The 15,770-nt window shown below is 40.2% G+C and overlaps 1 non-coding gene across 1 annotated transcript; it reads right to left on the bottom strand.

Moving 5' to 3' along the window:
* Positions 1-2,880: 2,880 nt before the first annotated feature.
* On the bottom strand, positions 2,881-3,006 carry LOC115063235. The gene has a single exon (XR_003843111.1). It is a non-coding gene; the product is annotated as a small nucleolar RNA SNORA17 (small nucleolar RNA).
* Positions 3,007-15,770: the final 12,764 nt, after the last annotated feature.

Here is a 15,770-nt window from a genome sequence, read left to right as displayed (position 1 = left end):
TATATATATATATATATATATACATAGAGATACTAATATCATATATATATATGATATTAGTCCCCTATCTGATTTAGGACTGGTAAAGATCCTTTCCCAACCTGTTGGTGGCCTTTTGGTCTTATTGACAATGACAGAAGCTTTGCAGTTTTATGAGGTCCCATATTTTGATTCTCAATCTTACAGCATAACCCATTGCTGTTCTTTTATTATTATTATTATTATTATCAGATATTTTCTTTATTTACATTTCAAATGCTATCCCGAAAGTTCTCTATACAGCCCCCCCGCCCCTGCTCCCCTACCCACCCACTCCCACTTCTTGGCCCAGGCATTCCCCTGTGCTGGGTCATATAAAGTTTGCAAGACCAAGGGGCCTCTCTTCCCAATAATGGCTGACTAGGCCATCTTCTGCTACATATGTGGCTTGAGACATAGCTCTGGGGTTACTGGTTAGTTCATATTGTTGTTCCACCTATAGGGTTGCAGATCCCTTCAGCTCCTTGGGTACTTCCTTCATTTTCCTGGAAGACCAGCTCTCTCCTGAGTCCCAGTGGTCAGAGCACTCTCTGCAGGCAAGCTCTCCTCTTGCAGGGAAGGTACACAGAAGTCTGGAGCTCTGATCTACCACCTGAGTCCTAGGATCAGTGCCCTTGCTGGAGGCTGACTCTCCTCTGTCAGGGAAGGTACCCAGGGGTCTGGGTCTCAGCTCTATCTCCTGGCTGAGGATGAAGGCCTGAAGGGACCCTGACCAAGAAGCCCTGTTATTTCTGTCACCCACGTGCTCTCCTGTGCTGACTGGTCTCAGTGATACAAGATTCTGGATATGCTAGGGCCTCCCTTTGTCCTTTGACCCTGTTTCTGCTAGCACAAGACCCTCTGGGATTTTTGGAACAGATGCTGCGTTTCACTCACCAGTGATCTCAAGATCCTGGGTGTGCTAGGGTGCCTGCAGTGTGGAGAGTTCTTTGGGGACCTTGGGACCCTCTGCCGAGATCGCACCCAAGATCTTTTTTTTTTTTTTTTAATAAATACAACTAATTGAGCCAAAAGCCTTTTATAGTTAGTATATCATAAATGCATTTACAATTAATACTAGATGAATGAGATAATAAAAGCTCAAAATAAATTGTTTCATCCTATGAGAATCTTATGAAATTATCTCATCTGTCCTTTGAAGGTAATACTTTTTAAAAAACTTTTCATTGGTTCTTTGTGACTTTCACATCATGCACCCCAATCCCATTTATCTCCCTCTCTCTTCTCCCTTGCCCTTCACCCCGACAACTACCCCATTGGGGAAAATCTTATTGAGGAATGTGTAGTGTGTCCCACAGTATACCCTTTTGTCTTTACTTCTTTATTTGCAAATATTCATTACAATGGTTTGTTGATTTGGAATGAAACCAATGATTTACTTCTGCTACTCTATCAATACTGGAACCTCACTGGGACTCCTCTCAGATGTCCTGTTGTTGCACTGTGTGATGAAGATCCTGGATCTGAAGGACTGAGTGGCCCCTTCATGTACTCTAGCAGTTCATCAATGCAATAGATGTTGCAATAAGTCAATTCAAAGTTTTGCATCTGGGCCTGAGAGGTATCTTAGCTGGTCAGCCCACCAGCTCTCTTACTCTCATGCCTTCTGGGGCCAGCTCACTAGCAAAACCTGTAACCAGGGCCAGCTGTACCCTGTTGCCCAGGTGGGGTGCAGGGCCTGCTCTCCTCAGTGCTGGAGCCTGTGAGGGGCAGAGACAGCTCTCCTGCTCTCATGACCCAGTTGGCATCAGCTCTCCCCCACTTCCACTGGTGGTGGGGGCAAAAGGGAAAGGATGGGATCTCTCCCTTGCTGATGCTACTGCAATAGGCAGGGCCAGCTGCCGCATGCTTAGAACCCTTGGTGCTGGCCGGTGCCACCAGGGTCAGCTCTATGGTGTTGCCCAGGTGAGGTATAGTGCCTGCTTTCCTGAGTGCTATAGTTGGCAAGAGGCAGGGCCAGCTTTACTACTTTCATGACCACAAGGGGCAGGTTACCAGCCTGCTGCAGGTAGTAAGGAGTGAGAAGGGTATCTCTCTGTCATACCACTTGACAGGAGAAAAGTAGTAGGCAAGCTCTTCCACATTTGCATTCTTGGGGCCAGCTCACCTGCAACTTTGTCAATGTGCTCTCCTAATTACTGCAGCTGGCTAGGGTCAGGGCTAGCTCTCCCTCAATGCTTAGGTGACAGGGGGCAGTTCTGCACAGCCCTCAGATATCAACATGTCCCTGGGTGCCATCCAAGGTCAGGGATGTCCACCTGGCCTTTGGTAGTAACGGACCTCTGTTGCTGGAAGACTATAGACCCAGTTGTGGTCCCAGGTGGCATCACTGGCTACTCACATCAGGCTGTTCCTCACTACCCTCAAGTCCCCAGTTCTGCCTCTCTTCTTTGTGCCCACATCCTTCTGTTTCTCCTTCTCACCCAGTTCTCCACCATTTACTTGCTTCCCTTAGTGGTGCCCAGGGTCTCTGAGTGTCTGGGGTCATCCCAGGAGTGGTTTCAGAATTGCAACCCAACATTTGTGTATTATGGAATCTGGCAGGGGTCATCTTAGACATGGTCTGGGCCACCCTTCTCCAAGGCCTGTGTGGTGAATATTAGGCTAGCTCCCTGTCCAGGCCCCATGGGGCTGGTCTGGTGGTCATCTTAGGTATGCTCCTCACCCAGCCATCTCAAGAGTGACCCCTTGCAAGGGTGTTGGATTCACTCCTGCCCAGGGCCCGTGGTTTCAAGTGAGGTTCTTCTAGTCTATGACTTGTTCCCAGTCCTGAGGGCTGTCAGACTGGTGGTCATCTCAGGCTAGCCACCTGTCCAGGCTTCCTGATTCCAAACTTGTAGTTGTCTAAGGCTTGCTTTTGTTCAGGGAATGTTAGCTTATTAAGCATAGACATAGTCTCTTTCCTCTCTGCCACCTATTGATGCTTGTGTGACAGAGACACACACGTGTAATGCTGATAAAGTCAGTTGAAGCTAATATATTTGAAAATTCACAAGATAAAATTATATATAAACATTAATATCTTTATAGTATATTTTCTTAATTTTTAAAAATTATGATCATCTTTTTTTACAATACCTTTATGGTGTGCTTTTGTTCTTTCTTTCTTTCTTTCTTTCTTTCTTTCTTTCTTTCTTTCTTTCTTTCTTTCTTTCTTCTCTCTGACTATTCCACATCCCATACCTCCTCCCCACACCAGGACCCCTCAACCTGTCTCCAAGAGGATGTCCCCACCCCCACCCTACCACACCTCACCACTTGCTGGGGCCTCAAGTCTCTTGAGGATTAGGCACATCATCTCTCACAGAGTCAAGACCTGGCAGTCCTCTGCTGTATATGTGTTTGGGGCCTTGTATCAGTCAGTGTATGATACCTCGTTGGTGGCTCAGTGTCTGAGAGATCTCAGGGTCCATTTTAGTTGAGACTGCTGGTCTTCTTATACGGTTGCCCTCCTCCTAAGCTTCTTTCAGCTTTTGCCTAATTCAACCACAGGGGTCAGCAGCTTTTTTCTGTCCATTGGTTGGGTGTAAATATATGCATCTGACTCTTTTAGCTGCTTGTTGGGTCTTTTGGAGGGCAGTCATGATAGGCTCTTCTCTGTAAGTACACCATAGCATCAGTAATCCTGTCAGGCCTCCCCTCGAGCTGGATCCCAATTTGGGCCTGTCACTGGACCTCCTCTCCCTCAGTCTCTTCTCCATTTCCATCCCTGTAATTCTTTCAGACAGGAACAATTCTGGGTCAGAGTTCCTGACCATGGGATGTCAACCCCATCCTTCCACTTGATGCCCTGTCTTTCCACTGAAGACAGACTCCACAAGCTCCCTCTCCCTGCTGTAGGGCATTTTATCTAAGGTCCCTCCCTTTGGTTCCTGAGAGTCTCTCACCTCCCAGGTCTCTGGTACATTCTACAGGGTCCCTCCACCTCCTAACCCTCAAGGTTACCCGTTTTCATTCTTTCTGCTGTCCCTCAGATCTTCAGTTCTGTTGCCCCCCCCCCAGTACCTAATCATATTCCCCTCTTCCCCTTCATGTCCTCTTTCCCAACCAGGTCTCCCCTCTCTCCCTGCCCACCTCCCTGCCACCGTGATTGCTTTCTTCTCCTTCCCAAATGTGATTGAGGCATCCTCACTTGGGTCCTTCTGCTTGTTAACCTTCTTGAGTTCCATGGATGGTACCCTGGGTATTCTGTTCTTTTTTGGTTCTTTTCAAGTCCCTTAATTTCTATAACTTAAATATTGACAATGGAAAATAGTGTTGAACATGACACTTCTAGTCTTATTTCCATGATTTTAAGTCACCAAGCAAAGTATTTTGTGGTCATTGACAATGCTGAATTTGTGTATTTATGTTAGTATAGGTGCAAAATCCTAGCCTACAATGGTCACAAATGATGTCCATTTCTCTGTTACCATTTTAAAATTTTCATCTTCAAAAACAAAAAGCCCATCTCTAAATGAATAGGTCCAGACAATGGCTTCTTCAGGGATAAGCCCTCTTGATAGGTCATCCGATCCCATTTGGTCATCACTGAATACCTGTATATATCATCAACACTAAATGAAATCAGCTAGTTAAATTTATATATGTGTAACAATAATGAAGGGAGAAGTCATGCATTTGAGGGAGGATGAGAGGACATGGAAAGAATTGGCAGCATAGAGGATGGGGTGGAATATTATTTGAACACAGAACTCGTGTATGAAATTCTTTTAAAAATTTAATAAATAGCACACATAATACCCAATATCTAAAGATTCTTGAGATAAAAAATTGTCACGGAGAAAATCACAGAAGAATTAATTGCAGGTATATAAAACAACATGGAAAAGGACATGGAATTGGACAACTTATTCAGATAACTATAGTAAATTTACAAGTTGTTTAGGAGACAGGACTAAATTAGGAAATAATTTGCTATAAATGCATTGAGAAATTCTTGTTCCATTCTGGAAAATAAATGAATTCTGTCTAGATATGGGGGTAGTCGTACTATGGTCCTGGAGCCAAGTCCAGTTGGATACTTATTACTGCAAAAAAATTGTACAATATGATAAAGCTCATAAATTTGCATATTGTCTATGGCTGTTTTAATGTTAAAAACAGCAAAACTGAGCAATTATGATACAGGCTACATGGCCCATAAAGTTCAGAATATTTGCAACATGACTATTTACAGAAAAAAATCTGTAAAGAGAAATTGAAAATGGGCAGAGGTACGACAAGGTAGAAATAATAATTGATGATTATTATAGGAGTTACATACAGGGAACTTGAGAATTAATGATCAGTAAACTTTTGAGTAAATCTGGATTTTGAAACTTGAGGTAGAAACATTGGAACAGAGAAAATACATGTACAAGGCATTGTATGGGTAGATCCAACTCCACTTGATAATATTTGCTATGTGGAGGATTAAAAGAAAAGAGACCACAGGGGTTTTACTCCTGAGTCAATAGCTGGATGTTGCTGTGAAGTAAAATAGGTCACACAGTGAAACCATCATATTTAAGAAAGAACATGAGTATGACTCTGGCTATGTGAACTTTGCTATACCAGTAAAATATCAAGGTAGAAATGTTTAATGTACATGAGTTTAGAACTCATAAAAAGGGAGGAAGACCAGACACTAGGAAATGAAAGTTAGCAATATGAGAGAAAAAATTTTGTGTCAGCACATATCAATTATATAGTTATCAGTTATATAGTTATGGGTTTCATTATGAAAATTTTGTTCTAATTCTGTATGTTTCCTATAAATTATGTAATTCTGTTCTTTTAATGAATGAGTAATACTCCTTTGTTATTCTGACAATTATATTGTGATTGGCATCTAAGCTTATTTCATTTATTGGCTATTATATATAGAACAACAATAATAATTATGGGTATATTAGTATCTTAATTGTATGGTGATTTGATTCCTTTAGGTATATTCTTAGCATGATATCACTGTATCATATAGCAGTTCTATATTTAGTTTTAAAAAGAACATCCATACTAATTTCCATAGCAGTTGAACTAATTTATTTGCATTCCTACCAACAGTGTATAAGTTTCTTCTATTAATTGTCAGTAACATGTTCTCATCTTCATGATTAGGGTGAAATGATATATTAATATGCTTTTGATTTATATTTCCCCTAATAGCTGAAGATGAATTTTTAAATAAGATTATTAGCTATTTATACTTCTTTGGTAAGACTCTTTTAAATTTATGTGTTCATTTATTGATTGAACATCTTGTTTTTTGGTGCTAATCAGTTTTAGTTCTTTATATATCCAAGGTGTTAATCTTAAACTGAACCATAACACAATAAATGCTAAGTTTAAGAAATTTATAGATAGCATGGTTCTGAATGGGGACAAACTGAAAGCATTTCTCCCAAATTCAGGAAGTGGGTAAGGGTATCTATTCTTCCCACTCTTATTCAATACAACACATGGATTTTTAACCACAACAATTATGTAAGAGAAAGAAATAAAAAGGATACTAGCAGAAAAAGAACTTGATACTATCTCTACTTGTAAATGAAATGAGTTCGTAAACACTAATTACAAACACACTGAGGAAAAAACATCAGAAAAGCAACCAAGCAACCTCATCAATTATAGACTATAGTCTCAAACACACACACACAGAGAGAGAGAGAGAGAGAGAGAGAGAGAGAGAGAGAGAGAGAGAGAGAGAGAGAGAATGAGAGAGAGAGAAACTTAACTGAATCAAAGACCAAAGACTGCTATAGTGGGGTCTGGAGAGATGGCGCAGTGGTTAAGAGTACTGACTGCTCTTCCAGAGGCCGAGTTCAATTCCCAGCAACCACATGGTGGCTTACAACCATCTATAATAGGATTTGATGCCATCTTTTGGTGTGTAGAAGACAGCAACAATGTACTCATATACTAACAACCCCCCAAAACAAAACAAAACAAAACAAAACAAAAAACCTTCTACAGTGAAACTTACAAAATAAGAAATAAATTGAAGAAGATAGTAAATGTTGAAGAGACTGTCGATGCTCATAGGTTGTCAGAATTAATAATGTGACAATGAGTGTATTATAAAAATGTACTGAGATTCTATGTAATCTTCACTCAAATTCCAATGGTTTTCGATGTTGAAATAGACGAGAATAATCCTAAAATGTATATAGAGACACCAAAGATCCTAAATAGCCCAAACCATCCTAGACACAAAGAATAATGCTGGAGACAGCATAGTACCTGATTCCAAATTATCCCCTAGAGCCTGAGGAATGAGAAGGACATAACATTGGGATAAATAAATGCAAGAGACTCCTGAAGCCAAATTAAAAAAAAAAAATCAGTATTCTGAGAAGGGAACATTGGAGAATAACCGTGTTTGAAATAGAATAGAAAAGGAAACAATGAAAGTAAATCAAAGTGGTCAAAGAGTTGAAATAAAATCCAATGCTATAAAGTGTTCTGGAGGCTCAACGAAGACATGCAAGCACGAGTATCTTGTCAGCAGAGACAGAAGCTTCAGAAATGTGTGGGAAGATGAGGAATGACATACTAACTTTGGATTTTGCTTAACTCATAGACTTTCAGAGAATTGATTTGGTGAAAAGAACTACATAAGTCAGGCTTTTACTCACAGATGCTATATTATATGGCCAAGATAAGGAAATTTGATTGCCTGCAATGTCAATAAGACACATTGAATGAATGATGGCAGACTTCTAAAACTCCATATGTGTACTCAAGGTGCAAGAAATCTCCCCTTATCAAAAGTTTCTTGTGCAACTGGCATACACAGATGTGCTGCACAAAGCAATTCAATTGAATGTCTGTGTAAGAAGACTGGCCCTGACAAACATCCCTCTTCCGAGAAACTCCTACATTTCAGAAATCTTGAGCTATGTTCATTTTGTAATATTGTGAACTATTTCTTGGGGCCTTCACATGTTTATTGCATCTACTGGAAATAGCTGATTTTCTAATCTGCCTTGCTCAATGGCCAAATGGGTCAGATTGCATTGTGCTGGTCACTTGAGAACAAGAAAGAATCAGTTGGGTCATAGAAAAGCAGACAGCATAAACTGCCATTATGCAGCATAAATTAAAGTTGCAGAAGTTATGAGGAAATGATCACATGGGAGGCATAAGACAGCTGAATTTATATCCCAAACTCAGATATTTTCCTGGCTTTAAAATTGGAATGTCTGAAGACTGTCTGAATATTTCTCCAGAGAGTCAAACCGGGACTGATGGGGTGGGAAGGCGGGGGAGTTACAGGGAAGCAGAATTTTGCCTTACCATATGGAAGAGCTTTTAGGCTTCTAGGACACACTATTCCAGGAATTGCTTAAGCATACTAATTGGAAAGCTAGTGGTGACTTAAGCTTTGGTGTGCTCATAGAGAGTCAAGCATAAGAAGAACATGGGGCTGGGAGTTGGGGTTATTAGCTAGACAAGGTTATCCACCTTTCTCTAGGCCCATTTCCTTGTTTGTAATTTGAAGACATTATATTAAATGACCCTGTAAGGCCCTACAGCTCTTACTAAGATTCAATTTTGTTAGCAAGACACAGTAGTATAATGCTTGGTGGGAAGAGGAGCACACCAGTTGGATTCTAATATTTCATCCTTTTTCTTAAGAGAAACTTTTATGAGAGAGATCTTCCTGTAACTCTTTTCCATTAAAGCCTCAAAAACAAGGAATTTCCATAGGATAATGGAAAATTCTTTTTCTGTTTGTGTGTGTGTGTGTGTGTGTGTGAAAGATGAAGACTGATGAACACAATAAGTAATAGGGAAGACGACAGACTTGAAGAACATCCAGGTTGGCCTCTGACTCTTCTTGGCTATTACCTTGGCCAACTTGCTTACTTCTAAAGAGCCTCAGTTTACATATTGGAACACTTGAGAAGATAACCATACCGAAGACCTGGACATTATTTTTATTTTATTGTTGGGGTGTGTGTGTGTTGGGGGGGGCAGATAAACAACATATGAAGTACCTTCTTTTGTTCAAAATAAAATTAAGGGAACTTCCCTATCTGTTTTTAAAAATCTTAAAGGAAGTACATGGGGGTGGGGAGAGAGATAAAGACAGACAGACAGACAGAGACAGAGACAAAGATTCTAACAGCTGTTGAGGGCAATCCCTCCTTCAGATTTCAAGCTTCACACTTGCAACTGCAGGTCCTTTGCTTTGCATCTGTATCCTGAAATCTTGCTAAACTTTCTTATTAATGCTAGGATCTTTCCCCATGTTTGCAGTTTGAGATTTCCTGTGATAATAACTCATGGATTGGGGTTGTATCTCAATTTAGAACCATTTCCATCATTATTACGGAAAGCATGCTATTTGAAAATAGAGATTTGAGTTTTCATTTTGTTAAGATAAATCTACATGCCTGATATTTTATTTTTTTCTTCCTTTTTCTTATCACACGACCTAGAACTTGTACCATTATGTCAGGTTGGACTGTATATTCACAAATTTGTCACAATTACTGAAAAATGGATACAAACAGTCAGTATGTTACATTTGCCCATCTAAAATTTATATTGGCCTTTCCTGGTCCTCAGGCCAGAACCATGCAAACTTGTCCTAAGAGAGAGAATCATGCCTAGGAATCCCTGGGCAGTTTCTTTCTCTTTCTCTTTCTGGTGTTTATAGTTCATTTCTCTATAGGGAAGTTTAGGTGAATCACTCAGCTAAGCACTCAGAAATACTAAGCACCAAGCACATGTTAGTTGCTATTATTCTTATTTATTTATTCTTGTTACAAGGTGGATCAAAGCTTTGCAACACTGGCAGCACCTTGTCTGATAAAACCACAGCCCTGACAGGTTAGAGTATCTTCATTCTTGAGCTTGTTTACTTCCTTTCTTTTCTAGGAGGAACTGACTTTCCCTGTGGCAGAATTCATACTCCCACTCTTCCCTGCTTTATATCCCTAGGGTAGTTAAGTGAGAGGCAGGGACCTATCTCTTATTGGTCTATTTACAGCCAAGACTTGTTTAGAGAAGCCAGCCCTCAGTTTTTGTTGGCTCAGTGGCAATGCTTTGTACTGGGAAACTGACCTAAATTACACAAAGGAGACCATCTTTTGCTTGTAAGTCACTGACTAGGGCACTGTAAATCGAGCAATAAATAAGACTGGAGCACTCTTTGTCCAAGCTTAGTTGTATAGTCACGCTCCCATACAGTGCTTTTGTCTCCAGCTCCCTGTGAGAGGGCATTTTGTCTGGCCTTCTTGTCTCTTTCAGCCAGTCATCATTTATGCAGACAGTTTCAGAGCACACTCAACCTCACATCTAACTCTAACCTTCCACTAGCCTGCTGGGTTTCATCATCTTCCTCATCTATTTGGCTATTTACTTTATATTTTACTCTCCCATTACTTTTGCTGTTCTTGGACTCGGGGAGTGAAAAGCCCCATAAAGAAGTCTCTTAAAAGAAGGTGTTTGTCCAGCACTTGGGAAGCAGAGGCAGGTGGATTTCTGAGTTCGAGGCCAGCCTGGTCTACAGAGTGAGTTCCAGGACATCCAGGACTATACAGAGAAATCCTGTCTCGAACCCCACCCCCTACCCCCCAAAAAGAAGGTGTTTGGGTGCTCCGAAGGCTCTCACTCTTTGCACATCATCCAGTTGTGGGTGCTAATTGCCATCTACTACATGATGAAGCTTCTCTGATGAGGACTGATGAGTGAGGCACCTATCTACAGGTATAATGCCAGCTCCTCGCAGGCAGGTCCAGGTGAGAGGAGCGAGGTCATGGTCCCTCTGGGGTCTCTCTGGGGCTGGGCAGAATGGCCGCTGTCAATGGCCCAAAACAAACACACCGAGCCTGAAGTCTTGTCGAAGGAGGAACTCAACTTTATGGCATCAGCCTCTTGCTTATGTAAGTTCAGAACACAGGGAGGGGGATTTTTGGTGGGGTAAGATGACAAAGGAGGCAGGAAAGGGTGATGGAGGGTATGGAGTGACTGACAGGGCCAATGGCAAAGCTCTATAGGGGGTAGAGGCAGGGTTAACAGGACTTACTGAGTAATCCTAATACTAATATGGAAGTGACTGAGACAGGTCTCAAAACTTGAGGCTTAGGCTCTCTCACAAGGTTGCAGAAACTTGAGCCAGGCTCGGTTTGTCCTCGGGGCCCAAACTAGGGCCAAAATGGGGCCCAACAGTATAATGAGAAAACACGATGAAAATATACTGTATTAAAAAAAATTAAAGAGAAAAGAAGAAGTAGGTGAACTAGAAATGTGTTCTGAATGAATGAGTGTTGGTGTTGGTGTTTAAAGACAGGGCTCAGGCCATGGCAGAACCTGCTTAGGTGAGACAAGGATAGAGAGGCTCCCAAGAACTGAAAGGAAAGGAAGCGAGGACAGCAGTACTGAAATCATCTTCCTGCTGACAAGCTTAAGGACAATGACAAACTTAGGTGCTCTGAATTCTTTGAGTAGGCTGGATAGTAAGCTCCAAATAGAAAGGTTAGAGAGGAAGGACTGCAAGTCTACTGTTCTGGGCTCAAGCCCTAAGCACTGTAACTAGCCAGAGGACCTTAGAGCATGTCACTTCCCTGTGGGGCAGTGGGCATGGGGGAATAAAGGGAGTGGGAGAGAAACCGAGTCCCGTCAGAGTTTCGGTTCTCTGGGCGGGCAGACACAGGAGGACTGCTGCATGCTTTCCAAGTGGGCCCCCGCGGGGGGGGATGTCTGGCTGTGGGAAGCTATGGACCCACGCCATGGGGGTGGGGGTGGACAAGTAGCAGTTCAGGGAGGCCAGAAGGAACAGTTTGTCAGTATCCGGCATCCCAGACACCTCTGGGCACCACAGAAGAGCTGAGAACAACATGGGACCACCAGGGGTGGCTCGGTCATCTCCAGGGCTGAAGGGAGGAGAGGGCAGGGAGAGGGGGCGCCAGGTGGTTCCCATGTGGGCAAGAGTCCTTGGTCCAGTCTGTTGCTGGGAAATTAGACTTGGCTCTTTAGGGGAAAGCCTATCCCATCCTCCAAGCGCAGTGGGCCTTGATGAGCAGAGACAGTCTATGGTTTTAGAGCTTTATTGTAGAAAGGCAGGGAGAAAGAGAGAAGGTAGAAAGAGAGAGTCCAGACATGGCCACGTGGAGAGAGGGGGGAAGGGAGAAAGAAGGAATGCTAGGGAGTAAGAAAGGTGAGAGCTTAAAGAGAGAAAGGAGGGACCAAGCAGCTCCTTTTATAGTGGGCTGGGCTACCTTGCTGTTGCCAGGTAACTGTGGGGAGAAGCAAACCTGGCTATAGTCAGGTAACTGTGGAGGTGGAGTCTAGCCAGAATGCCAGGAGCTCGGGGGGGGGGGGGGGGCTTTATCTGCGAGACTGTTAGTCACAGAGTTATGGAGTTGGGGGCTCTGTGGTGTCAGGCACCTGTCTCTGGGTATGTGGCTCACTGTCCCATCCCTTGTAGAGCTTTTTACTGGGTCTCTGGAGCAATCATCATTCAACCATGAGAGGCTGCCTTTCATGGCCCTACAACTCCCTTTCTGTGGTCTTAGTCCCTCATGTAAAATGAAGAGGGGTTGTTTCTCTGCTGCTGTCTTGGTGGTTTGTTTCAGTGACTAACCAGCCACAGAAACACAGTCTGCTGATCTACTTTTTAAAGATCACATTTTCTTATTTGGCCTGACTTCAAGGTGTGTGATGGTGCTTAGCTTTGCCCCAGGTCTATTAGCTTTGCTAATCTGCTGGTGTACCTACCAACCAACAGATTGATTGATTTTTTTCTCCCCTCAAAGTTTTGTGAAGAATGTTTTAAGGGCAAGCATTCTGTATCATCATTTACCAAGCACTTCTTGTTGAAACTTATTAAATTCCAAAATGGTTCCAGCAACCACTTAATTTCTTCCATTAATTCAAATATTGATTTTACTTTTCCAAAAGACATGAAATAGATGACAGGTGGTTTTATCTAAGAGATTTGCAATGTTTTACACTTTCTCAATTAGGGCTCTCTCTATTAATTAAAAAGTACTTACACTAAGTTAGATTTGGTGGATTCATGGGCCTGAACTGCTTTTCCTTCTCCCTTTTCTTGATTCCTACTTTTCTTTGGAGTATTGGGAATGAACATATTGAACAATTACTGTGGGTCAACGTTTGTATTAGATGCTTTCCTATACATTAGTCATCACAAAACATCTTTACTATTATTTAAATGGACTTTTTAAAAGGGACTCATCACTATTTTACAGATAATAAAATTGAGCGTCACTGAAGTTAAGGACATATTCAAAGTAATCTACAATTGTGTTCTTCTTTTCCAAGCCTGTTCACTCTAGTGTACCAACCTTCCACTAGCAATGCTGTACAATGTCTTCTATATTGGACAAGAGAGGAAGTGGAAGCTCAGACAGATAAGGAATTTCCCCTGAATATGTGCTTGGAATGCAGTTGAGTTAGGCTCAACCTGCGTTTACTTGTATTATGAAGTTGGTTTTGTTGCATAAGTAATTTACATTAAGAGAAAAGAGAAGAGGAGTTTTCAAGTATTGTTTATCTTCAGCATTTCAGCAGATGTTAATATTTGGTAAAAAAAAAAAACAACAGAAATCTTGTCAGAGCATGGGTAGTGATTGACTATGTATTGAGTGCTCAAATTAAGCTCTTTTACAGTCTCAGAAGAAATTCAAATATGACATTTACAGAATTGTCTCTTTTGTAGTTTCAAATGCAAAAATGTACAGACCACAGTCTTGGGACAAGGTAAAGCATATATCTTATGGTCTAGCTTGCCACCAACTTCAGAAATAGTTAGTCTCGTACATATCTCATAACCCCAATGGATTTCTGATTTTATCTGTAAAATCCTTTAATCTCATGAAATACTCAGTTTGAACACTCAGGAAAGGCATTGCATGAAGCAAGCATCATAGTGTGGTAGCTTTGAGAGCAGAGACTATGGGAAGAGAGGCTGCTAGCCTGTATGTCTCAATCCTCAACCTGTGTAGCCTTCAGAGACAGTAAGCCTCTCCCTTTTTCATAAATAATTAACTGTTTTTCATCAGCCAAAGACTTTGTTCATTGGAGAATGTTTCTAAAGGTAAATTCTATCTGAACTAAGAAAGCTCAAATTGAACTGAGGATTTAGACTATGGCTACTTTTAAATATAATTATGCTTACAATTATTAAATGTATATGTTCATTTCAAACAAATCAAAGTAATATATAAGGATATGAAAAGTCAAAATAAAACTGCTTTTCATTCTACCTTATTCTCAATCCAACTATCTCCAGAGGTAAAATTGTCTTGATAGTCTCATGAATACACTTGAAAATTGCTACCAAGGTACAGAATAAGTATAGACAATAGATAGTGTATAGACATTTTGCTGGGCTATGCATGCATATACATACATATATATATATATATATATATATATATATATATATATAGGCATATATATGTAGGTATACATAAATTTATTGTAGGTATAGATTTTTGTAGATATATTTATGTATACCTACAAAAGCACTACTTGGAACAAGATTGAAACCATTTCTAAACATTCTCATTTTATTTTTTGAGGATTATGTAATATGTTGTTTTCTGTTTTAATTTTATTTTTTATCATAATGACTAAATGATTTGTTTAAGTTGTTGCATATGTTAATCTTTATTTTTTATATTATAGGATAATATTTTATCATATCATGAGTATACTATAGTAACTTTATTAATAAGTTAAGGAATATTTGAGTTTTATCCTACATTTTGACTTTCATGAGTAATGTTGCTCTGAGCATTCATTAACACACAAAATGTTGATGAATACATACTTGAATACTTGTTTTCAATTCCTTTGGGTATGTTTATCTAGGCATATATTTACAGTCACATCTCAGCATTTATGGGTTCTGCACCCATAGGTATCTGCAACTATAGCTAGACATTATGTCAAACTATTGCAAAGTGGTCAGGCCACTTTAAAATACCACCACTAATCCATGAGGGTTCCAATTTCCCATATTCTGTTATTTTCCACTTAAAAGTTGTAACCATCTGGTGAATGTGAACTGATATCTTGTTTTGATTTGCATTTTTCTATGACTAATGATGTTGAGTTTTTATTAAAATATTCTCAACCAAATTTTTATTTTTATTTATTTACTTGATACTGCCTCCTTCTTCGGATATATATACCTTATACTCTTGCATGTTCTGGAGAGAAAGGCACAAGGCATGTGTTATCCTCTCTCTTTCTCATGCTTTGGTCATGATAAGCCAAATAAATGTATGACTCATGAGCACAGGAATTTAGTGGTGACAAACTGAGGAAGCAGTTATTTTTTATTGAGATTTTAATGCATAATCATACTTTATATTTTTAAAATAATTGCTATATGTCACAGATAATGTGAATATATTTTCTAAAATATTTTCTTACATTCTGTCTGCTTTACAACAATTGATTCCAATATATATATATATATATATATATATATATATATATATATATATGAGCTTTAACAAGGATACATAAAACAAGAAAATTACATAAAAGATACATTTTGATTTTTAGTTTTCATTGTGGCTACCAATAACTACACTGCAATATTATCTTTCCAAAAGCTGATTGGAAGTACCTTTACTTCACAATCATCTACTACAAGTGTAAAACAGAACACACTAATTATATGAGAGCCATTTTGTTCTAAAAGATCTACATTATTTCTCAACCAAACTATTGAAAAAAAACTTTCTGAATTATCTTTTGTT

Source organism: Mus pahari, chromosome X (assembly GCF_900095145.1).
Source record: "Mus pahari chromosome X, PAHARI_EIJ_v1.1, whole genome shotgun sequence".
NCBI lineage: Eukaryota > Metazoa > Chordata > Mammalia > Rodentia > Muridae > Mus > Mus pahari.
This window is presented reverse-complemented; position numbering and strand designations above follow the sequence as displayed.